The sequence below is a fragment of the Onychomys torridus genome, chromosome 14 (genome assembly GCF_903995425.1).
Source record: "Onychomys torridus chromosome 14, mOncTor1.1, whole genome shotgun sequence".
Classification (NCBI taxonomy): Eukaryota; Metazoa; Chordata; class Mammalia; order Rodentia; family Cricetidae; genus Onychomys; species Onychomys torridus.
This window is the reverse complement of record NC_050456.1, coordinates 82,258,972-82,283,754: the sequence shown is the minus strand read 5'-3', so window position 1 is coordinate 82,283,754 and position 24,783 is coordinate 82,258,972. Positions and strand designations below refer to the sequence as shown.

Sequence of the window (24,783 nt, the reverse complement as noted above, 5' to 3'; positions counted from 1 at the left end):
AAAAAAATGGTTTTATAGTTTCTTTTCATGAAAATGTTGAAGAAAACACATAAACAAGCAGAAGTCACCAGGACCTGTACCAGCCTCCCTGGGAGGGTGAAGAAAACTTGGCTGTAATGGAAATGAAGTCCCACATGCTGCTCGTGGTAAGATAAACAAAGCATCATTCAAGGGGCCGATTCTGTTATCAAAACGCAGCCTGTGGGGACCAGATCATCATGGTATTCAGGCATTGTTAGCTGTTGTGTGTGACCACTCACCAGATGCTCTGGACAGTGGAGACATTGCTGAGAGTGGAGAGGGCTGCGGGCGCATCCTGTGCTAGATGCAGGGAGGAAACTCAGGAGGGTGGGCAAAGGCTGCTGCACTGGACAGTGCTTGTGTGTGTATGGCCAAATGGACCACGTGCAGCTTGTTCAAAGGTTAGAAAATAAGCTTTCCAATAGGGAGCTGGGGTGGCTGCTGCATCATTGGCCTGGTGGACCACCTTGGTGGTGTTTATGAAGTGAGCATCGAGTGAAGGCAGAACTGTTTTGCTGTAGGATATTTGTTCAGCATCTCTGAGCCACTGGACTCCTAGAGGGTGTGGTGAGTTGGTGGATTTGTTGTTCTGTAGCCATGCTATTCTGGAACTTGCAGTCTTCATACCTCAGCCTCCCAAGTGCTGGGTCACAGGTGTGCCTCCTCACACCCAATGGGTGGACCATTTCAATGTCAAGGAAAGGCCCTACAGGAGTGCCTGAGCTGTGAAGCTACAGCAAGATGGTGTTCTCTTGCAAGGGCTGCACTGTTCTTTTATTTGATCTGACAAAGTTGGACTGGAGGGGTAATTTCTGGCCCTGCCCTTCCTAGCACTGCGGCTTGCCCCATAGCCAGCTATGCAGCAAATGCAGCACTGGGAACACTGTTCAACAGCCCGGAGTCACCTATGTTCTCACTGCTGCTGACATTCTGTTCCTCTGTCTCAGTTTACCTGTCATGAAAATGGACAGTTAACAGCCTACAGTACTCTTGCTGACAGAGTGTTATTTGGTTAAGGGGGAACAGTTTTCTCATAGTGAGGCTGCACTTTCCCCTGAACACAATGAACAGAATGGCCATGATGTCAGCATCCCTGAGGTCTCCTTGTAATCAACAGTGAGTAATCCTATCCTGAAGCAGCTGTGACTTAGGACCTTTCTCAGCATCTTCCTTATGGGCCCTTCTGTCTGTTCTCTGGGTTGTGAGCCAACCTGGATCCATGCTTAGGGAGACAGGTTCATGACATTGCAAATGGATCAAGAGAACGTAGAGCCAATCACCGTGAAAAATGGGGCTCCTGAAACATCTCCACGGCTGGAGACATCTCAGGGAAAGGAATATTGATGACACTTTCTTTTTCTCTCCTTAAGTCAAAGCATGGTGTGTGTGTGTGTATGTGTGTGTATGTGTGTATGTGTGTGTATGTGTGTGTATGTGTGTATGTGTGTGTATGTGTGTGTATGTGTGTCTATGTGTGTGTCTATGTGTGTGTCTATGTGTGCGTATGTGTGTATGTGTGTGTATGTGTGTGTATGTGTGTGTATGTGTGTGTGTGTGTGTGTGTGTGTGTGTGTGATATGCACATGTGTGCAGGTGTGCTCACTTGGAGATCAGAGGCTAACCAAGTATTTTCCTTTATCACTTTACACCTTGTATTTTGAGACTAACAGGGTCTCTCCCCTAACTTGGGGCTTGTTGTTTCAGCTAGAATGGCTTGTCAGTGAGTCCCCAGGATCCTGTTTCTCGGCACTGGGATTATGAGCATGTGCCACCATGCTCTGCTTTTGTGTGGGGTCTGGGGACCTGAACTCAGACCCTCGCGCTTGCTCAGCAGGCACTTGACCCACTGCACGAGCCTCCCCAGTCTGCCCTCGTGTTTTGAGGCAGGGTCTGCATCTTAGTTGTCTTTCGATTGCTATGACAAAACACCTTGGCCAAAAGCGACTCAGGGAGAGAGAGTTTATTTCATCTTACAGTTCGTGGCCCTTTATCCAGGGCGTCAGGGAAGGAACTTGAACCAGGAACCTGGAGGCAGGAATTGCGGGAGAGACCACAGAAGAGATTTGCTTACTAGCTTGTTCTTCATAGATGACTCAACCTGGTTTCCCCAGGTTGGCACCACCCTTAGTGAGTGGGGCCCTCTCACATCAACTACTGACTAAGAAAATGCCCTATAGGATGCCTGTCTCCAATCTATTGGAAACATTTTTTCAACGGAGGTTCCTTCCTGTTAGATGACTCTATCTTGTATCAAGTTGACAAAAAACTAGCCAGGACAGGCTCTTGCTGAACCCAGACTTCACTAGCTGGCTAGGCTGGCTGGCAAGCAAACCTCAGGAATATTCCTATGTCTGCCCTAAGCACTGGGATGGCAGATGTGCACAGCCCTGCCTGACCTTTTAAGTGCTGCTCAGGATCCTAACTTAGGTTCCCATGCCTGCCTAGCATCTCCCACCCTCCAAAGCATGTTTTAATTCCAGCCAACTCAGCACCATCTTCACATGGCAGGGGGGAAAAATCACTAAATTTGCAACAATCAAAAGATTCAATAAAATTCATGTTTGGAATCTCAATGACTATGTCCACAGATTATCATTGTACCCAGTGAAGGTCTGAGTTGCTCTGAGAATTGGCCTCAGGCCACACAGACACACTTGAGCACTGCTGAGCGCTGAGCCATCTCTAGAACCGGGTATAGTTGTGACATGCCAGGGCATGGTCGCTAAAAAGGTAACCATCTCTGGCTGCATTCTACAAAAGCCCTGGATGACTAGAAAATACTAAACAGTAGAGAGTTTGAGAAGCAGAATGGATTCAGGCTTTTGTTCAGGATGCTCAGTGGGAGGAAGGAGTCTTTGGCAGGTGCCATATGCTCTCTGTTCTGGGGTCTGAGCTTCCTCACCGCAAGGACTCTCTTACAGTTCTATCCTCTATGTTAACACCAAGGCCCCATAACCTCCCCAAGCCTCTCCTGCTAGGGCCAAGCAGTGTGTGTGCCCTGCTTACTTTCCTAGGGGCACAGTACCACCTAGGAGCTGGTCCTGGGCACCATGGACTGAGTTGTTCTTCAGTTACCCCAGTTCTGGACACAGGGACCACTTTCTAACTCCAAGTGCCTTAAGGACCTCTGTGGGGTGCCATGGACATCTGACTTCTGCACTTGCTCAAGCTTCCCACAATGTTCCTGACAATTCAACTTGGCTGGGACAATCAGGAGACTCATAGGTTGGAGTTATACTGTCTATGGCGTCTTCACTGGTGACCTGAGAATTTATGTGGTGGTGGTGCTGGGGTGCCACAGTGAAGCTGGTTAATGGAGGCCCAGGACTTGTTATACATACCTGCACATGCCCTGGCAACCTCTGTGTATAGGCTTATGACACTGAAACCATCTGGAAAGTAAGGAGAGTAGAGAGCACAGACCTGGGTCTCCAGGGAGGCCATTCTACCAGCTAAACTGCTTATCTTTTCTTCAGCTGCTCAGATTTAATCCTGTTTTTTTTCTAGAAAATATGAGCTCTTTGCTGTTACATCTATGTGCACAAGGCAAAGGCTGGGTGCTTTCCTGCTGTGCATCCCTTTATAAGAGAGTAGCTGTTTACTCCACAGGAAAGGTGCCTCGGGGACCCTTTCCTGATGCTCAGGGAAGCTACACACTTTCTGAGACCCTGAGATCAGTGGAAGGAGCCCTGCATGGAAGGAAGGAGCTGAAATTGAGCTGTCTTTAGCAGAAGGCAAAGAGAATGTGACCTCCTGAGTCACTGAGTCACTGTGGAGATGCCTCACTGGTAGAGCCGGTCCAGTGGCTTCTAGAGACCACAGCAGAGGATGATGACCGCTCAGCTCACGGGGCCTGTGTATGGCAGCTGTCTGGACCACACTGACCCTTTTCATCAGAGGCCTGAGGACATAGCCACCAGCATGGGAGGACTGTCTCAGGCCCTCCCAGGGGAAAAGACCAAGGTGAGGATGTGGCATTGATCTGCCGGCTAAGAAGAGTCATGCTCCCAGGAGCTTCCTCTCAGGCACAGCTTCCCTGTGAGAAGGAGCTTAGATTAGAATTTTATTGTGACAGAGAGGAAGCAGAAAGTAAAAATATTTACTTGGAGAAAGCACCAGCGGTTTGCCTAATTACACTGGGTGAAGGGGGTCATTAATAATCCCACCACTGCAGAGGTCCTGTGAATTGTGAGTGAGCTGCTGTGTACCACTACAGAGTGAACCTGTCCTCTGGGCTGGGCAAAGGGGCTTGGCTTTGCTCACCTGCCCACCCCACATCTCTCTCCTGGAGGTACTGGTTTTTCTCTTGCTCACCTACAAACTTATTGCAAGCATGCTCTCTGCCGGGAGACTAATCTGTGAAGAGCCTCTTCAGCGAGGTGCCGGCTGCAGGCTCACCTATGTTCTGTGACCCACAGTGCTCTGTGCTAGGGAGGGACCCTAGAAAGCCCTGTGTGCCTCTCTCCAGTAGCTTGCTGAGTGTGTAGTGTGTCTGCATTGTGTCCATCTCATGTTCTGTGCTCCCCGAAACCAGGGTCAGTGGTAGGCTGGCATTGCTGGGAGTACTGTGGCCAAGACACAAGGTGTAATCGGTTTGCATAGCTCATCACATCTCAACATCTGTATTCCCTCTTCACAGATGAGAAAGCAGAGGCAGAGCCCACAGTGCCCTGACCAAGGTTGCAATGCTGAGCCACCCTCTTCCTGGTGACTTCAAGGAGAACAACAAGGGTATTTATTATACGTATTTGTACATGTTCATGTGTGTGCATGTGTATATACATGTACTTTTATAAATTCATGTGTGTACTTATGGATTTGCACGCATGTGTATATGGAGGCCCAAGGTAGATGCTGAGTGTCTTGCTCAATTGCTCACTACCTTTTCATTGATTTATTATTTGTTTGTTATTATATTTACTCATTTTTATTTTATGTGTGAATGTTTTGCCTACATGTTTGTATGTGTACTACTTACATGCCTGGTGTCCATGGAGGTCAGAAGTGGGTATTATATCCCCTGGAACTGGAGTTACAGATGGGTCCTCTGCAAGAACAATCAGTATTCTCTGCAGCTAAGCTATCTCTCCAGCTCCTCCACATTATTTTTTGAGACAGGGTCTCTCACTGATCTAGAGCTCTCTTCTTGATGAGGATAGCTGTCCAATGAGCTCCAGGGATCTGCTTGTCTCTCCCTCTCAGGGTTGGGATTACAGGTGTGTGCAGCCATACCTTTCTGGATGTGGCAGAGATCAAACTCAGGTCCCCATGCCTCTGTGGCAGCACTTCACAGACTTAGCCTAATTATAGCTCTGTGCCAATGGTGGTTAATAAATAATCTCACAGATATCAGCTGAGAAGAATACACTGATGTAAGAAGTACTAAGTCACACAAAGCAATTAGCTAGAGGAGTGCCCCTGGTTCTCTTATCAGGAAGAGGATCATTCTGTGTTACAGGAAGGACAATCTTGGTTAACGGCTGCCTGGTAAAGTACCCTGTCTGTTCCCTGATAACTACCACAGTATTTTCAAATTATAAATCTTCCCATTTGTCCAAACAACCAAACTTTGACATTTCTGCCCCTATGAAACATTTATAATAGCATAATATAAAATCTGGGGCTGTGAAACTTTATACACCAATGGAATTTCTGTTGGGGGCTGGTTCTCTGGTGTAGCCAGAGTCAGTCATTAATATTTTCCTTATTAGTCTCTAAGTGGTGGAGTGATTTCTTACCGAGAAGACATGCTATTTTTATATACCATTCCTTCTGTGGTCCTGTGTCCTTAGTTAGCATTTTTGTCAACTTAACACAAGCAAGAGCCATTTGAGAGGAGGGAACCTCCATTGAGAAAATGCTCCCACTAGATTGGCCTATGGGTAAGTCTGGAGGTCATTTTATTGATTAACATTTGATAGGGGAGGGCCTATCCCATTGTGGGCATTATCACCCCTGAGCTGGTGGTCCCGGATGATGTAAGAAAGCAGACTGAGCAAGTCCTGGTCTGTGAGCAGTAATCAGAGCTCCTTCATGGCTTCTGCTTCAGTTCCTGATTCCAGGTTCCTGCCTTGAGTTCCTGTTCTGACTTCCTTTGGTGTTGGAATAGGATGTGGAAGTGTAAACAAAACATACCCTTTCCTTTCCAAGTTTTCTTTTTTTTTTTTTTAATCACAGTGGGTTTTTTTTTTTTTTTTCACAATAGAAACCCTGACTAATACATCCTGTGAATTCTGAGTAAATATCTGTATACCATTCTAGGATAAACCTGTTCTTGTACTGGTCAAGCCAGGCAGTGGCCTCCCCAGCATAGCAAGGACATCTAGAGTGTGAACTGGAGCTGGAGAGGTGACTAAGTGTTTAAGAGCATTGGCTGCTCTTCCTGAGCACCCACATTGTAGCTCACAACTGTCTGTAACTCCAGTCCTGGGGGATCTGATACCCTTTTCTGACCTTTGTAGGCACCAGGCACACATGTGGTGAACACAGATACCTACATGCAAAACACTCATACACATAAGATAATAAATAAATCTGGAGTGTGAACTGGAGGTATTTTATGATATAAAAGAGAAAAAGAATTTGAAGTCTGAAAGTCTGAAGTGTCATGGGTGGTAGTGGCTAGCTCCCTTACCTAAGCCTGGGGATGATGACGTGACTGTTGGAAAGTATCACGTATACAGCAGAGGGGCACACATGGCCATTCCCATCCAAGGAATCATCCTCCTGTGACTTCACCTCATGCTGAAAGGAGCAGTTACCCAGGCGACACTTCCCAAGGCCACGTCCCTACATGCAGAGATCACCCTGCGAGCTGGGTAGTCTTATGTCAAATGACACAAGGTGGAGTCATCCGAAAGGAGAAAACTTCAATTGAGAAAACTGAAATCCATATGCTCCAGCTGTAGGGCATTTTCATAATTAGTGGTTGATGGAGGGGGCCCAGCCCTTTGTTGGTGATGCTGGGGTCTATCAGGAAGCAGACTGAACAAGCCATGGGGAGCAAACCAGTAAGCAGCACTCCTCTATGACCTCTGCATCAGCTCCTGCCTCCAGGTGTCTGCCCTGTTTGAGTTCCTGTCCTGGCTTCTCTCAGTGATGGACTATGGTGTGGAAGTGTAAGCCACATAAACCCTTTGCTCCCCAAGTTGCTTTGGGTCATGGTCTTTCATCACAGCAGTAGTAAACCTAACTAGGACACATACTAAGCGTGATCCTAATGGGCTGCAGTGTGTGTAGTACTCTGTGAAACCTGACTCCTTATTTTACACACATGGGCTGTTGCCAGTGTTTAATTTTACACGAAGTTAGAGGCTTAAAGAACATGAATATTTTAAACCCTTGATATCAAAATTTTGTTTTTCTAGAATGTTATTAATTTATACTCCCTCTGGTAGGGCTGTCAGCATCATATAAAAACAGATACGCACCCGGGAAGCAGTCTCCAGCCCTTGGCATATTGGCAGGGAGAAAGTGGGACTTGATGGATGAGGGTTTGAGATTGTTGCTTTTTATTATTTTTTTAAGTTGCCATGCAAATGTGGTTCATTATGGAATTGGATATGTGCGTCATCATGCTTAGTCCTTAATCTGTCCCCTCCCCCACTGTCCTCTCACAGCCCCTCCCTACCCCCTTTTCTCTCACCCCCCCCCCTTCTGCCTGCACATCACAGGTACTCCCTTACTCTCTCCTCTCGACATCCTTTGAGCTTTCCTCCTTCCTTCCAGATCTCCATTCTAGTTCGCGACAGGCAGGCACTCTCTCTTCCCCACTCTCTCTCTATCTCTCTCTTCTCTAACTCTCTAATTTTAGTCTAGATTCTACTTGAGAGAAAGCATGGCATTTGTCTGACTGGTTCATTTCTCCTCACATAGTGATCTCCAATCCCATCCGTATCCCCGCAAGTGCCATTACTTAGTTTTCTTTACAGCTGGATGTAAGGTCCCCATATGAATATGTGCCACATTCTCCGTAACCATTCATGTGCTGATGGACATCTAGGCTGGCTTCATTTCCTGGCTCTTAAGACTTGTGCACCATTAACACAGATGTATAGGCGTCTCTGCACTGTGCAGACTTAAGAGTTCTTTGGTATATCTGGGAGTGGAACAGCTGGGTCATACAGTAGTTCTAGTTTGAGTTAACTTTTTTAAAGTCTTTTTTTTTTTAATTTATGGGTATAGGTGTTCTGCCTGTGTGTCTCAAAGCACCACATGCATGCAGTGCCTGCTGTGGCCAAAAGAGGGCGGTAGATCCCATTACAGATGGCTGTGAGTCACCATGTGGGTTCTGGGGACTGAACTGGGGTCCCCTGCTCTTAACTGCTGAGGTGTCTCTCTGACCCCAATTTTTAGGGCTTTTTGTTTGTTTGTTTGAGAAATCACCATGCTGACTTCGGCAATGAATGGCTGCACCAGTTTACACTCCTACCACCTGTGCATCAGAATTAACATTCACATCCTTTCCAGGCCTTGTTTTCTTGATGGCAGCCATTCTGATCGTAGTGAGGCAGGCTCTCACAGCAGTTTTAATTTGCATTTCCCTGTTAGCAAAGGTGCTGAACACCTTGACCAACATTCATTGTCCATTTGTTTTCTTACATTGAGACCTGTATTCAGTTCATCCATTTTTTTTTTGTTTTGTTTTCCTCAAATTGGTTAGTTTGGTTCTTGGTATCTCATTTTTTATTTATTATTTGAAAATTCTATGTGTATACACAGTGTATTAATTATATCCATCCCCTACTCCCTCCCTTCAACTCCCCAGATGTATCTCCTTTTCATCTCCATGTCTTCTCTCTTCTTTTTTGAATAACCCACTGAGTCCAACTAGTACTGTCCATGTGCTTACAGGTATGGGGTTATCTACTGGGACATGGGCATAGGAGGGTGCCAGATCTGGAACTGGAGTTACAGGGGGTTGTGAGCACCATGTGGTGTTGGGAAGCAAGTGTTTCTAACCTTCAGAGCCATTCCTCCAGCCTTCAACCTTCTTACCTCTCCCGAAACCCACCCTGATGGGCCGGCCCAGTGAGCAGCGCATCAGACAGGTCCTCTCTTACCCCACCCCTTCCTTCTCTGTGTTTTCCGGCCGGCCCTCGTGGTTATAAAGACCTCAGCTGGGGGTAACCAAGTGTCTCTAGTGACTCAGCAGAGCCAGGCTGACAGGAACTGACTTTCCCATGTATTTCTTCAGGTTAGGCAGCCTTTGTCTCAATGTGGGGTGGGTTATTACCCAATTTCTCTGATCCCACAGTACTCATACTGATCCTATTCATCTCCGTGTTCCAAGCCCCACGAGCCAATCTGAGCCAGACTCTTCCATTGTTTGCTTAAAAAGGTTTTTTTTTTTTTTTTTCAATTCCAGAAGCTCTGCTGTTCAATATTCCCTGATTATTGTAATTTTTTTTCACCAGGCCATTGTTAAGGCCTCAACTGCATCTGAATCATGTTTACCCTTCCTTTGTAGGACCTAAGGGGTTTCTTCTGTCAATTTCTCCTCACTGTGTCCCTCCTCACCTCCCAACTTTTCCCATGGGACCCAAGTTTGGGGACTCTAGGAAGGCCTCTTCAGCACATAACAGAAAAAACTCCCATAAAATGACTAAACTGAAGGGGCTTCAATCCCGGGAACAATCAACCCACTGCAGTGCACAGCAGAGACTCTTGCTGAGGACTGACCCCTCTGAAAACATTCAGCTTCCCCAAAACAAACACAGGAGACAGACAGACTGAGAGTCACACAGGAGACAGACAGACAGAGAGTCACACCGGAGACAGAGAGTCACACAGGACACAGATCGAGAAGTGTACGGGAGACAGATTGAGTCACAGACACTCACTCATCTTTCCCAACAATGAAAAACCCGCTCCCCCCCCATTCCCCATGCAATCCTGTTTATCTGCATCATAACTCTTTGTAGATGAATTTAAAACCAAAGTACAAGGATGAGCAAGAGACTAGCGGAGGCATCGTGCATTCTTGGTAAATACAACAAATGATGATGTGCATCATGGTAGGACCACACACAGTGAATATATTTTAATTCAAAATGTAACCACCTGGGCAGGTAGCTCACAGTACTGTACTTGACTGGTATGTGCAAGACCTTGGATTAAGCTTCCAGCAACACACACCACCATCACCAACACACACACACACACACTCGCAGACCACACTCACTCACATACACACACTCACACACCACACTCACTCACATGCATGCATACACACACATTCACACTCACTCTCACACACACATACACCATCACCACACACACTACACTCACTCACATGAATGTATACACATACCACCACCACCATATACTCTCACACACACATTCACAGACCACACTCACTCACATGAATGCACACACACACCACCACCATACACTCACACACACACACACACACACACACACACACACACTCACACACTACTCTCACATGCACACACACAGTCTCAATGCTGCAGAGAAAGGACACATGTAAATAAAACATATCATGCTGCTTTTGTTGAGCACATGATGGGAGTCCTCTGACTTCTGGTCATATAACAGCTAAACACCAGGGAGTCACCTACAACCTTGCAATTCTTAGAAGGTGTGATATATTCATGTGGCAAAAGTTATAGCACATATTGATGATAGAAATAGGTTTATACAGAATACAAACATCAACTCCAAACAATAGTGTGTTTTGTTTAGAATACAGAACCCGAACTGAAAATAGCAAGAAAACCACAGGGGATAAATTAGAGCAAGTCTCTGTCCCCATACACGGGACAAATGTACCAAGACCCCAGTGGATGCCTGAGACCGGAGAGGATTGACTCCTGTGTACTGTTTTCCTAATGGACACATTTTGGATGAAGTTTAATTTATACACTAGTCTCTGAGGTTAACAATAATAACCAAGTACAATGTGCTGTGATGGGAGTGTGCAAATGTGAACATGCACCCTCTCCCAAAAACAAAATGGGGGCTGGGGAGGCTGCTCAGTATCTGAAAGCAGGGATGCTCCTCCTGAGGACCCAGACTTGATTCCCAGCACCCACATGGCAGCTCACAACCACTCGGAACTCCAGTTTGAGGGATCCAACATTCTCTTCTGGTCTCTGAGAGCACCGGGCATACATATGGGGCACAGACATGCATGCAGGCAAAAGATCCCCATATGTAAAATTCAAAAAACAAATAATTCAAGTTTAAAAACTAATAGTGAAGATGGAATTATTTACATTTGTGGAGGGTTTTTTATTTTATTTTCAGACCAGTTGGCCGTGGGCCCCTGGAACATTAATGGGGGGCCTATTCTAGGTCACTCTGCATAGGATAAAAAAGTTCTAAAAATTCAGTTATCAGGGCTACTGCTCCCGTATAACCCTGTAGACGGGTAATAGCTATCATTCATTCAGTTGTTTATTTCCCGTATGCATACATGTGGATGGAGTTTCCTAGTTTACAGATGGAAATTATATATTTTCAGTCAACTGGGAAAAACTGCATCTCAACAAATAGTGAGTGGTCCCCGAGCGTGTAAAGCTGGATATACATTCAGGAAATGGTGAGTTACAAAGGGAAGTCTTCTGAAGCATTCTGTGTGTCTTTAGGTGAGAATTAGCACAAATCCCTTTGACAGAGACTTTGAAATGACTTACTTCTACTTCTACATGAAATATAGGTGCACACTACAAAACTAGTCATTTCAAGAGCAAGACTGACTTGAAGAAGCAAGATGGAATATGCGTTCCAGAATTTGATGATCTTGTGGATATAGATTTTAGAACTTAAGACTTTTAGGGAAAAAAAAAAAACAAAAAAAACCTTCCTTTTTACTCTGTACCAATTTGGGTAACACATTAAATAAAAGAACAACAGAAGATGAATGATACAGCAGGTCCAATATAAATAATGTGTGTGTGTGTGTGTGTGTGTGTGTGTGTGTGTGTACATGTATGTGCACAGTGCTCTCCACAGCAGAAGCCAGAGGTGGACTTTGAGTGTTCTCCTTCCTCTACCCATTTCCACATCACTTTTGAGGCAGTGCCTCTCATTGAATTTGCCATTTTGACATAACTGGCTAACCAGGAAGGTGCTCTGTGTCTGCCCGTCTCTGCCCCTTAGTGCCGGAGTGACAGGCACGCTGCCATGCCTGCGATTCTCCTCCTACGCTCTTGGCAGTTGCAAACCCAGGTCTTCTTGCTCTCGCAGCCGGCACTTTACCCACACAGCTGTCTTGCCCGTTTGTCAACGTGCTCGACGCTCCTAAAGGACCAGGAGTTGAGAAATTCTCCGAGGAAAGCCAGTTTGACTATCAAACACCTGCAGCCAACGTTGAACACATCTCAAATCCTGTTGCTCTTACCTCATCCCTACAATGGAAGGGCAGATCAGTGAGGGGAAGAGGGTCTCCAGACTGACCCTAAGCTGGATTCAAAACCAACTGTTCTCCATTAGAGGCAGTACTGTCATCATTCAGCGAATTACAAGACTGAAAGAAAAATCTCAGCCATGCTGGTTTTCTCAGTGGCATCTATAATTGGACATTTTTAAAGATAAACTGCTCCAGCTACATTTAAACATGAACTTACAGCTTACAAACACATTATGAGATGTGTTGCTGTTAGGAACTCATGTGTCAGGATAAAAGTCTTTCTTTTTCTTTTTTTTCTGAGACAAGATCTCACTGTCTCGATGGCCGTCCTGGAACTCCATATGTACACCAGGCTGGCCTTGAAAGGTAGGCCTGCCTCTTCTTCCTGGGTGCTGGAATTAAAAGCATTCACCACAGTAGCCAGCTAGAGAGGCTAAACGCTTTTGAGTGCTTTCTAAATTCTGATGTGAGAAGCCAGGCATGGGGGTGCCTCAGGAAGCCGAGGCTGGAGGAGTGTGACCTTGAGACCAGCCTTCCTTGCCCTTCCACCTTGAGTAAGTTCTGGGGATCAAAGTCAGGTAGTCAGGCTTGTGTGGTAAGGGTCTTTGCTGAAACATCTCACTGGCTCTAGCCAGGGATGGATACTTTTTGAAGTGGGGTTTTGTGTTGCCTGGGCTGGCCTCAAACTCTCTCTTCCTCTCTCTCTCTCTCTCTCTCTCTCTCTCTCTCTCTCTCTCTCTCTCTCTCTCTGTCTGTCTCTCTGTCTCTCTCTTTGTCTCTCTCTCTCTCTTTCTCTCTCTGTACATGCACAGGTGCCTACAGGGTCAGAAGAGAGCATCAGTCTCTTGGAGCTGGACCTGCAGGTGACGGAGCGCTGACTAACATGGGTGCTGTGATTAGAAATCCATTCTTCTGCCAGAACAGTAAGTGCTCTTAATCTCCAAACCAGCTTTCCAGACACAAGTTAAATGTCTTGGGAGAAACCCCCATTTGTCTATGTAGCTGAGTAACAATTGTTATTTCTACACTGAGAATCTAAATACTTCACAAAGAAAAGCAAAACTCTTCCCAGAGCAATTTCCTGATGCAACATTTTCAGCAGTCACAAGAGGGCGCCTCAACAAAAGATAACAAGACCACACAGATCATCTGCTTCTGGAGATGCACACAGCATGCTCAAATGTTATGGGTCTGTGCACACCAATACCTCTACTCACATGTGCATGCTCACACACAGAAACACATGCATGCACATACAGTTCACATACATGCTCACACAATCTTGCATGCACACACATGGGCACTTGCATGCACTTGCGTACATGTGCACACAATGCATGTGTGCACACGTGCACCCACATGTATGCCCACACAGAGGCACACACACACTTGTATTCTCACAATACACACAGACACATGAACGTCCACACACATGCATACAGAAGTTTAGTCTTACTTTAATTGTGCTCAGGTTACTGAGGTTAAAATGGAGTAAATGCAGTGAGAGGTTGACAGACAACCCTTCTGCTGCCCTTGGCAGTTTTCCTGAGCAGTGGGAGGTTTGCATCCAACAGCCGCTGCTCGGCTTCGAACCCTACAAGTGGCACATCAAAGAAGCGCCAATGTTGGGGTCATTCTCCCACACTCGTGACAAATAGCGATTCGTGTTTTCCTGGTTAATAGAGAAAAGTAAAGTCCATCGTTAATATTTCCAGCCCTTTTTAGCTAAAATAATCCTGTCACCTGCTGAGCTCCCTCCATCCTGAACACACTGACAGGAGGCTGACCAGTGTGCCCAGAGCTGCTGGAGTCAGCCCCTGACTTCAGGGATGGGGGTGGCATTTACCTTCCTGTGCCACAAAACCTATTTCAGTGTGGTTGAGGAAGTGCTTAGGGGGACTTCCATGATGGCTCAGAATCATGCTCTCCTGAACTTTTCTTGATTCTGATTCTCCAGGTGCAGTCAGCAGCCTGAGGAATGAGGCTGAGGAGGTAGATAGGAGTCTCCATCTTCCTGGTCTTTCACCTTTCTGAGTTGTCCAGTGTGAGCCAAGACCTGCAGGGCTGTGAAGCTTCTTGGGGCTGTAACACTTGAAAAATCTCTTGGCTAGCATCTTACAACCAGAGCTCAAAAAATTCTGTTTCATTTAAGCTATCACTTCCCTATTATGACTTATTTTTCCCTTTTAAAGTTGAATTAATAAATTTCTCTGGGTTGAACATTCTTCACTCTCTACCCATTTCATTCTTGGAGAACAGTGGGAGACAGGAGGATTGACAGTCTCACCCAACTGTTTCACTTACAGGAGCCCAAATGATTCAAAGGCAGCTGCACCCAGGAAGGACCCCACCCCAGCATGAGTGATGACTCACAACAGCCACATAATTGGAGTCCCCTGAGAGATTGGCAGGCAGCTGGACAGTGGAAGCAACTTTTCAAAGCAACCATCACTGCCGATGTGGGGAGGGTGGGGCTTGTGGCCTGTATGCTTCAGGAACTTCCTGAGTTTTCTGAGTCTTAATTTCTGAGTTTTGTTTATTTGCTGAAACTTAAGGAGCTTCTCTCCTGGGTGGAATGTTTTAATTAAGAGGAAATTGCTATGTAGCGTCTCCCTTGGTTTGATTTATTATTAGTTTTTGAGGTTTTGTGAATGTAATAGGTGTCTGGATTTCTTTCTCAGTGAGTTTGTTACTGGTTTATAAAAAAAAAGCTACTTTTTTTTTTTTTTTTGGCTTGTTGATTTTTATATCCTGCTACTTTGCTGAGCATATTTCAGATCTACAAGTTTCTGATGGAATCTTCAGGGCATTTTAAGTACAGCATCACTTCTTCAACAATCGGGACTAGTTTGATATTTCCCTCTCCTCTTTGTGACCTGTGTTGGTAGTGTAGTAGTGAGGGTAGCATAGCTGTCTTTCTTTCCTGTGTGTGTAACTCTTTAACTTTTTAAAAATGTTTGTGTATGGTATGAGTGTTTGCCTACATGTATGTATGTGTACCATGTATGTGCCTGGTGCCTGTGGAAGTCAGAAGACAGACAGTTGTGAGCTACTACATATGTGCTGGGAACACAACTTGGGTCATCTGACAAGCAACCAGTGCTTTTAACCACTGAGTCATCTCTCCAGCCTCTCTATTTGGATCTCTTTTATTATTGAATTACTAAGAATTCAAGCAGTATCTAGAGGAGGTATGGAGAGAGCTGACACCCTGGCCTGTGTCTGATCTTAAAAGAAATCCTTTCAGATTTCCTCCACTGAGCATCTGGCTCTGGGTTTCCTGTGTGCAGTCTTTGTTTATGTTGAGGTGAGACTCTTCCAGCCTTAAGTCTCTGGGGGGGGGGGCTGTTTATCAGGAAATGTTGCTGGATTCTGTCAGAGGTTTTTTCTGCATTTATAGATAATTGTGGTATTTTGATGCTATGTACAATACTTTATTACATATATTATGTGTGTTGAGCCACCCTTGCACTGTTTGTGTTAACTCTTTATTAGCATCATTTGTCCTTACAAAATGACGAGAGAGAGAGAGAGAGAGAGAGAGAGAGAGAGAGAGAGAGTTACTGACAACCACACTGATTAAGCCCATTAAAAGTTTTGAGTCCCTTATTTTAATGGTCAGACCAGGAACTGGTTGGAACCTCTGGCAAGTCCTTTGATACCCAGGGTATAGCATTTAAAAAGGCAAAATCACAATTACGTCAGTGCTCTAGGGGACCTTACATTAGTGATGGGTTAGAGCTGCCTAGTAACATTTGCTCTCTTGACAAGACCCAACAATATCTTCCAGATACTACCTGACATGTTTGAACCATGGTCAAGGTCATGGACAGTCCCAGGATTGTCCCCAAGGTGAATGTCTGTTAGGGGTGAAAGGCTGAAAAGTGACCAGGCTAGTGAGGAGGGTTGTGGGCCATGGGTTTTAATCAAACATTTTACAGCATCAAAATTATTTGATTCATGCTCTTATTTACTTAAATTATCTTTAACATTTTGTGAAGTCTCTTTGATGATTCCTGATTTGTTAGCATAGAAGTAGCAAGCCTCTCCCAGGGTTATACAAAGTCCTTCCTGGGACGTGAAACTCAGTCTAAACCTCTGGTTTTGGAGGACTACTTTTGTTAGAGACTCTACTCCAGCACCAGCGTACTGAAGGAGAACTGAAGGTGTCCAGCGTCTGAATCTATCTGATGACTCCTCTGTCGTAGACCCAATTCTCCTCAATCAGGCTTGCAGTACTCAGGCAGTGGTCCCTGCCACCCCCTTTCCTGCCACCCCCGGAGTGAGGAGAGGACCAGCTCTCCTGTACAGGGGGGCAGCCTCGGGGGTCTGTAGCTGGAGACCTTCTCTCCAGCCCCCCGCCAAGCCCTGTGGTCCCACAGCCCACTTATAAAATAAGCACACAGACGCTTATATTATTTAAACTGCTTGGCCATTAGCTCAGGCCTACCACTGTCTAGCTCTTACTCTTATATTGAGCCCATTTCTATTAATCTATACTTTGCCATGTGGCTCATGGCTTACCAGAACCTTACATCTCACTTGTCATGGCGGAGGCTGGCAGTGTCTCTCCCCTCAGCCTTCCTGTTCCCAGCATTCTCTTCTCTGCTTGTCCCGCCTTTACTTCCTGCCTGGCTACTGACCAATCAGTATTTTATTTACACAGAGTGATATCCACAGCAGGGATTCCTGAGTAACACACTGGGAAATACAAGCACAACCATGAACAAGGTCTACAGCAGGTGACACTGGTGGTCCAGGCAAGCCAGGTTCCTGTGGGAACAGAATACATTTCTGAGTGAAGAATAACTGTAAGACCTGTATTACAAGAGGCGGAAACAGGCGGTACACAACCAAACACGACGCTTATCTCTGAGGGTCTTACTCTGAGTGGATCTGGTCCTGGTGAGATGGTTCGTTTCTGGTCCTGGTCTGGAACAGGCTTGGCAGGGGAGTGATGAATCTGGGCTGTCGAGGTTGGCCATTTGCCCCTGTGAGGAGGGTTTCCCTTGTATAAGGAGCCTTGAAAGTCAGGTCCCAGCCAAGGGTGAGCCTGCCAGCTTCCTTTGCTAGGACAGCAGTTGCAGCTACAGCTTGGACAGATTGCAGTAGGCCTCTGCCAGGGTCCCAGTGTGAGGTCCTCCCCCGACTCCCCACCACCGAGTCCTCACCCACAGGTTTAGGCTGCCCCATCATTTGGATAAGATAATGGACCTGCCTTTCCTTAGTCCATAGGTCAAAGGTTGATAAGGCCTTAAATGTAGCCTGGAAGCTCCGCTGAGCCTGCTGACCTCAGAGTTCTGGACAAGTCAAACACGTGACCCAGACTGTTGAATCCACCTTCTCTAAATTAACTTTGGAAACCTGTGAAAATGGACCTAACCTTTTACCCCTAGCCCTTCTTAGGACAAGATTCACCCCCACCTTCAAGATCATGTTTAGAAGGCCATCTGTTTGCTGCCCATTTCAGAGACCCCATCACTGAGGAAAGTACTCATTAGCCTCTTTTACAGCACCCCAGTCTCTCCAACAGGTCCAGCCTGCAGCCTGTCCTAGGGTTCGAGTTACCCATCCAGCTCCCTCCTGGGTGCCCTTCATTCACTCCAACCTGGGACCAAGGAAACATCAAGAAGTTTCAGGAAGGACAGACACCTGCCTCGAAGGGACCTCACACTGTGGGACACATTCAGAGGCAGCCTGCATGGGCATCTCCGGGAGATGCAGGATCTGGCACCCCAAAGAAAGTAACTCAGTCAACGTGGTGGCACACAGACAGGGAGTCTGGTGCAGCTGATGCACCAAGAGACGTCTGCGGGCTTCATGGAGGACAACTCTTGAGTCTGTCAATATTCACCATCCAGCTGCATCCTGTTTTACATCCCGGGAGGGGCCTTTTCTTCTTCATGGGAGTAGATGAGTTGAGGAGGGAGGTAGACATCAGGAAAAGCAATGGGCAAGATAGGCATCTCTGCTGCCCTTCAGTCTCTGGGCTTCAAGTGTGTTGGTTGTTCGATGCCCTTCACAGTCTCCTCTGGGAGCCAGACTGCTTCAAGGAGAGCAATTGTTTTTGTTTCTTAATTTTTTTTTAGTCAGTAGGCCTTTGCCTCAGGCAGGAGAGTGTCTTGGAGGCCTGGGTGGCTGGCCTGAGGTATGTCCAGCAAGTTCTTACAGTCACAGAGGGGGACCTCGGGGTCATCATCAGGTGTTGATGTCACAGGATTGAGATTCTACAGCAGTAAAATTGAGAGGGCGCTGATTGAGCAACAGACTGATATTGAGTGATGCCATTTGCCCCTGTGAGGAGGGTTTCTGCAGCAATATAAGGAGCCTTAAAAGTCAGGTCCTGGCCAAGGGTGAGCCTGTCAGCTTCCTTTGCTAGAATAACAGATGCAGCTACAGCCAGACACTTGGACAGATTGCAGTAGGCCTCTGCCAGGGTCCCGGGGGCTGAGTCCAAATGCCTTTTGCAATGCCTGAGTCTCACAGATGAAGAAGTGGACCTGCTTGGGGACATTTGGTAAAGCCGAAGCTGGGGCTCTGGTTAGGTAAGAGTCTGCTTCAGTTCCCAGGAAGCTTTGCTGCTCTGCTTCAGTCCACTTCAAAGGCTGGTCTCCCGCAGAGGCAGAATAAAGGGGCCGGGCTATTTCAGAAAATCCAGGAATCCAGAGCCTGCAAGCATTATCTCCCCACCCCCAGGTACCTGCTCGCGCTCTCGCTCTCTCTCTCTCTCTCTCTCTCTCTCTCTCTCTCTCTCTCCCCCTACCCCTCCCTCCCCCCCACCCCCCTTTTTGGTTTGAGACAGGGTTTCTCTGTGTAGCTCTGGCTGTCCTTGAATTTGCTCTAGATCAGGCTGGCCTCAAACACAGATATCTGCCACTTCTGCCTCCCAAGTGGTGGGATTAAAGGGATGCTCTGCCACCAACACCCTGCTTCTTGATTTGGGGAGCAGGGATCTGGAAGGCTTCTCTCCCAGCAGCTCTGAGAGTTCTCCTACCTGGAGTGAGCTTTTGTTTGGCAGAGCTGAACCTTTTTTTTTTTTTTTTATGGAGACAAGATATCCCAATGCCTGGAGCAGCTGGAGCAAAAATTTTTGTGTCTTCTTAACAGGTGTCGATGTCAGCTGTTGCCAATAGATCATCTACACCCTGGAGCAGAGCTGAATTAGGGCATGACACCCTAAATCCAGTTAAGTCTTTTTGTAATGCCTCCCCAAAGAGTCTAGGGGAATTTTTGAACGCTTGGGGTGGTCATATCCACGTTAGCTGGCTTGGCTCAGTCTCACTGGACATGGGATCAGTTCACTTGAAGGTAAATATGAGCTGGCTAACAGCACAAGGAGAATGTAGGCAAAAGCATCCTTAAGATCCAGGGTTGTATAGACCCTGTGGTCTGGTAGGAGGAGACTGAGCAAAGTGTACAGATTTAAAATATGGGAAGGTGTTTTTCAAGCTGATTGGCCTGGGGTGGGGATGTTAGCTTCTCACAGCCTTTTAACACGAGGAGCAATCTTTAGTCCAGCCTCTTGGTTCGTGGGATATTGCAAGACCCTTATCAGTGTGGCTTACCAGAGGTGCTTACCACAGCTGGAGGGCAAGCTTCCAAGCATGGATGATTTGTCTTAGTCCATACTTTAGGAGACCGTTGTTGTAAATCCTGGAGTAGGGTCTCTGGATCTGGATTTGTTTCTGTTGTGAACTCTGGGAGAGCTAGAGACATTCTTCGGACAGAGGGGCAGCTAAGCTGAATAGGTAGGCAGATGTAACGAAGATTTTAGTGTCTTGAGGAGTGAAGGTGATGGTGGTACCTAATTTTCTAAGATCTCTGCCCCAGATGGGGAGGGCAGTCTGGGAGGAATGAGCTAGCTGTTTGTAGCCCAGGCTGGCTATTCTTTTAGGTTGAGGTGACAATCTTTAATGGTGCCTGTGGCTCCCTGAACTGGCATCTTTTTATTGGTAACTAGCCCCATTTTTTTTTTTCTGTTTGTTTTTGAGGATCTCTTCCTTGGACATGAGCAGTAAGAGCAGTGGGGAGTTCAGAGAGAGTGGCAGGCAGTCAGCACAACCTTTGCCTGCTTGCCATGGCAGCTTGCCTTTGCCCTTCCGTGTCCTGGTTATTTTGAATTTTTCAGGCCACCTCCATGAGCTGAGAGATATTTATCCCTGCAAAACCCTCTAGCTTCTGGAGTTTGGGGAGGAGATATGTCTAGAGTTGATAAAGTGACAAAAAACAAATTTAATTGAGTAGTATTTTCTGGAGTCAGAGGATTAAAGTGGGTGTAAATTTAAAAAAAAATATTTTTTTGTAATAGCTCAAGAAACACTTTCCCCTCCCTGAAAAACCTCAGTAGACTTGGACAAATTAGGTTTTCAAGCTGCACCCTGAATTCCAGTTATAAAGTACAAGTAAAAAGTGTCCAGGGCCTGGGAACCTGCATATGTACTGTACTGAGGGCCTGGTCAGGGCCTTTGGATGGAGAGCTGTCTCAAAGTGAGTAGCTTTTCTGCGTCCCTATCAGTAAAAACCTCTTCTGCCTCTGCCTCACCAAGTTCCCTTTTCTTTGAAGCAGAAGAGTCAGAGGGGTGGGGTGATGGGTGCAGGGTGGGGGAACTGGACAGATACCAGGAGGGCAGTTATGGCCTCGGGCTTATCAGAATAAAAGGAGGTGTCTGGGTTATCCAGTTATGCGGATCTGAAGGAGAAAAGGAAACGTACATCAGGAAAGGGCAACACCCTTTCTCTAAATCGTTGCTGCTTGCTGTAGGAGGAGCGGTGTCTCCTGAGACTGAACTCCTGAGTTAGTATGGGGCGTGGGGTGGGGGTGGGGGGCTTCAGCGAAAAGCAATGGTGTCTTCTAAGGCGGCAGGACAATGGGGGGGGGGCGCTGCGGGGGTAAGAGCACCTGGGAGTGCAGACCTCAGCCTCCCCAGACCCAGGTCCCCAGTCCCCCTCCCCAGTGCCCCTCCTCCCAGCTCGCCCAGGCTCCCTGGGGTTCCTCAAGGGCTGTCCACCTAGGTTCTGGACTTTGCCACGTGAAGCAGGCCCCCAGGCTGAAGTCGGAGGAACAAACCCCGGCTTTGGAGCCCGCACTGTTGAAGGTGGTGGGGTGGGGGCAGACAATAAGACAAACAGCTAACAACAAGGTGCAGAGGGTGCTACCTCCTGGAAAAATCCGAAGACAAAAACAAAAACAAAAACAAAACAGCAGAATTTCAACTCCTTTTTACAGGGACTAGACAAAACAGAAACACCAGCAACAAAATCAAGAAATAAATAAACAATTCCCTGGGCCAAATTTGCCTGTCACACATTCTCAACTCCCCGGGCCAAACGCGCCCATCACACTTCTGATCATTTACACAGTCTGCCAGCCATTCATTCAAGCAAAACAGAAACCATATCCTTCAGGAGAGGAAGAGTCTGTATGAAGGTCCTGGCTGTGGGTGTCTGAACCTCGTGTGGAGGACTGGGGAAGAGTTTCTGGTCAGTATTTTCTCTTTCCAAACCAGGAAGAGGGCTTTCAACATCTCTTTTATCCAGACACTTTGGGGCCTATTCTTATCCAGAACTGAATTCGGTGTACTGGAGCTTCAGAACTACCTCTCTGGACTCAGTGAGAGGAGCAGAGTCCTCGAACTTTTGTCAGGGTGAAACTCCCCTACAACCTCTCCCTGACTTGGAAGGCCAGACCCAGGCTGAGCGTGGGAAATCTCGCTGGGGGCCTCCCCATGAAATGATCCACAAGAGATAGTTACTGACAGCCAAGCTGATAATGGCAATTTAAAGTTTTGAATCCTTAATAGCCAGACCAAGAGCAGGTTCGCGCCTCTGGGAAGTTTCTTGGTGCCCAAGCTCTGGGGTATAATGTCTTAAAAAACAAAACCATAATTATATCCGTGGTGTGTGTGTGTGTGTGTGTGTGTGTGTGTGTGTGTGTGTGAGAGAGAGAGAGAGACATTAGTGAGGGGTTTAGAATTGCCTAGTAACATCTGCTCTCTTTACAAGGCTCATTGATAAATTCCAGACACTACGAAACATGTTTGGACCATGGTCAAGGTCATGGACCATCCTAGAAGGGTCCCCAAGGTGAATGTGGTGGCTGTTGGAAGTGGAAGACTGAGAAGTGACCAGGCAGGCACAAAATTCTGTTAGGATGGCGGTACCTCAGCCATTTCATTTAGATACTTTAAAACATACTTTAGACATTTTTTATGTGTATGAGTGTTTTGCTTGCATGTATCTCTGTGTGTGTACCACATGTATGAAGTGCCCACAGAGGTCTTCCATCCCCTAGACTCTACCAAATCCCTCTACAGCCTAGAGGGATGTAGGCCTTCGATTCCCTGAAGATGGTTGTCAATCATGTGGGTGCTGAGAACCATACCTGGGCTCTCCAGGAGAGAAGCTAACATTCCTAACCACCGAGAGCCATCTTTCCAGCCCCAGGTGCAAACAACCAAACAACTCCTATCCCCACCCATGGTTCTCATTTTAATCTATTTTGATTTTTGCTTCCTGTTTAAAATTTTTCATTTTAAAACCTTTTTTTTTTTTTTTTATACAGGGTTTCTCTGTGTAGTCCTGGAACTCACTCTGTAGACCAGGCTGGCCTCCAACTCAGAGACCCACCTGCCTCTGCCTCCCAAATGCTGGCGTCACCACCCATCTGAAATTTTATGGTTTTTTTTGAAGCAAAGTATCTTGGTCTTTTCCTTGGAATCTGTGTCCATGGCCTTCATATGTGAAAGTCTTCAGTAAGTAGAAAAGGTAAAAATCTGTATTGGTTTAATTTTGGAAATGATGTGAAGTAAGGTTTTTATTGATTAAGTGATTGAGGTGGTCTTACTCTTATCCCAAGTTGGCCATAAACTTACAAGAATTCTCCTGCCTCAGCCTTCTAAGTGCTAGATGTATTCCCGAATTCAGTTGAGGTTCTAATTTCATCTCTCTCTCTCTCTCTCTCTCTCTCTCTCTCTCTCTCTCTCTCTCTCTCTCTCATTTGTTTTGAGGCAGGTCTCTCTGTAGTACTGTTTGTCTGGAACTTGCTATGTAGACCAGGCTGGTCTTGAACCTACAGAGACCCTTCTGCTTCTGCCTCATGGGTGCTAGGACTAAAGATGTGCACCGCCAAACCAGCCTTAGGGCCACTCTTGTAAGAACTAAGTTTGTAAGAGGAGATAAAGAATGAGCATTTAGTGGTGGCTCATTCTAGCACTCAAGAGGCAGAGGCATGTGGATTTCTGTGAGTTCAAGGCCAGCCTGGTCTAAGAGCGAGTGCCAGGACAGGCAGGACCACACAGAGAAACCCTGTCTCAGGTTGAGTTCCACAGCTGGAGCAGGCTTTACCTACCTGAGAGGTGGAGTCTCAAGGTCTGGCCGCACTGTCAGGGTGCAGGACCCAGCATCGCCAAGACCAGAATTTGAGAGAACTCAGCCTCTATGCTTTAAACTGTTTTTTATTTTGTTTTTTGTTTGTTTGTAGCTAAGGATAGAGAAGGAGAAAGGGGTCTCATTGGGGGCAGAATGGGGAAGAAGTTGTTTTTCCTAGGGAAGCTGTTTGTAAACCTGCAGGGTCTACTGTTTCCTTCTGCAACCTTCATACACATCTGGGTCTGTGCCTGCACCGGGTTTTTCTTTTGTAGTCTCCAGATGGCTGGCATCCTGAAATTTTGAGCTCAATTTAAGATCTTTGCCTTTGTGTGAGTGGGGAAAAATGGGGATTTTAAAAATTCTTTCCTGTAGCGTTGTTAAACAGCCCTCTCTCTGCCCTTATTTCTTATGGGTCTGCATCCTCACACACCATCTGCTTGGCATTTTTTTCTATATCTGTCTCTGAGCTTTCAATTTTGTACCCTGGTGCTCAGCCTGGCAGGTATCTGAGCAAGAACAGAGTGGCTCAGTGAACTCTTGCCTTCAAATCCTGCACAAATCTGCCTGTCTGTGCATGCCTGGTATGTGTCTGTGTGTACACACCTATGCTTACATCTAGGTCTGCATGTGTTCGTATTTCTAGTACCTGCCTGTGTGCTTGCAGGCCTGTGGGTCAATAACCCAGATCTCCTTGTAGATGTGGCAGCACTGTCCATTCTGGAGATGTCATGGTGAACAAGGGCACCAGTCTCCAGTCACAAGGGTAACACTGAGTCATTCTCAGACCTGTGTGGCAGAGACCACATTAGTCTCTTATTACATGTTCCAGTTTAGTTTGCTACTACAGGAGAAATCCCTTTTCCAGGGCCTGTGCTGAGTGCTGTTCCTGAGCCTGGCATGAGGCCAGTGACAATGTTGGTGTCTGTCCAGTCAGCTTGTGCCTGTGCCCACTTCCTGGGTCTGCTGTTGTGGTCTTGCCTGGGAAGATCTCCCTGGTGGCTTCCTATCTGTTGGCTGTC

The 24,783-nt window shown here is 46.6% G+C and overlaps 1 long non-coding RNA gene across 2 annotated transcripts in view; it reads left to right on the top strand.

Moving 5' to 3' along the window:
* The first annotated feature begins 243 nt into the window (after positions 1–243).
* Positions 244–24,783, top strand: part of LOC118595512 — a 29,491-nt gene continuing 4,951 nt past the window's right edge. The window contains exons 1-4 of one of the 2 annotated variants that reach the window (XR_004946531.1): positions 246–588; positions 4,661–4,752; positions 13,210–13,320; positions 14,355–14,690. This is a non-coding gene — a long non-coding RNA (uncharacterized LOC118595512). Of the gene's footprint in view, positions 589–4,660; positions 4,753–13,209; positions 13,321–14,354; positions 14,691–24,783 lie in introns of those variants that run through there. The other variant, XR_004946530.1, reaches the window with a different exon arrangement.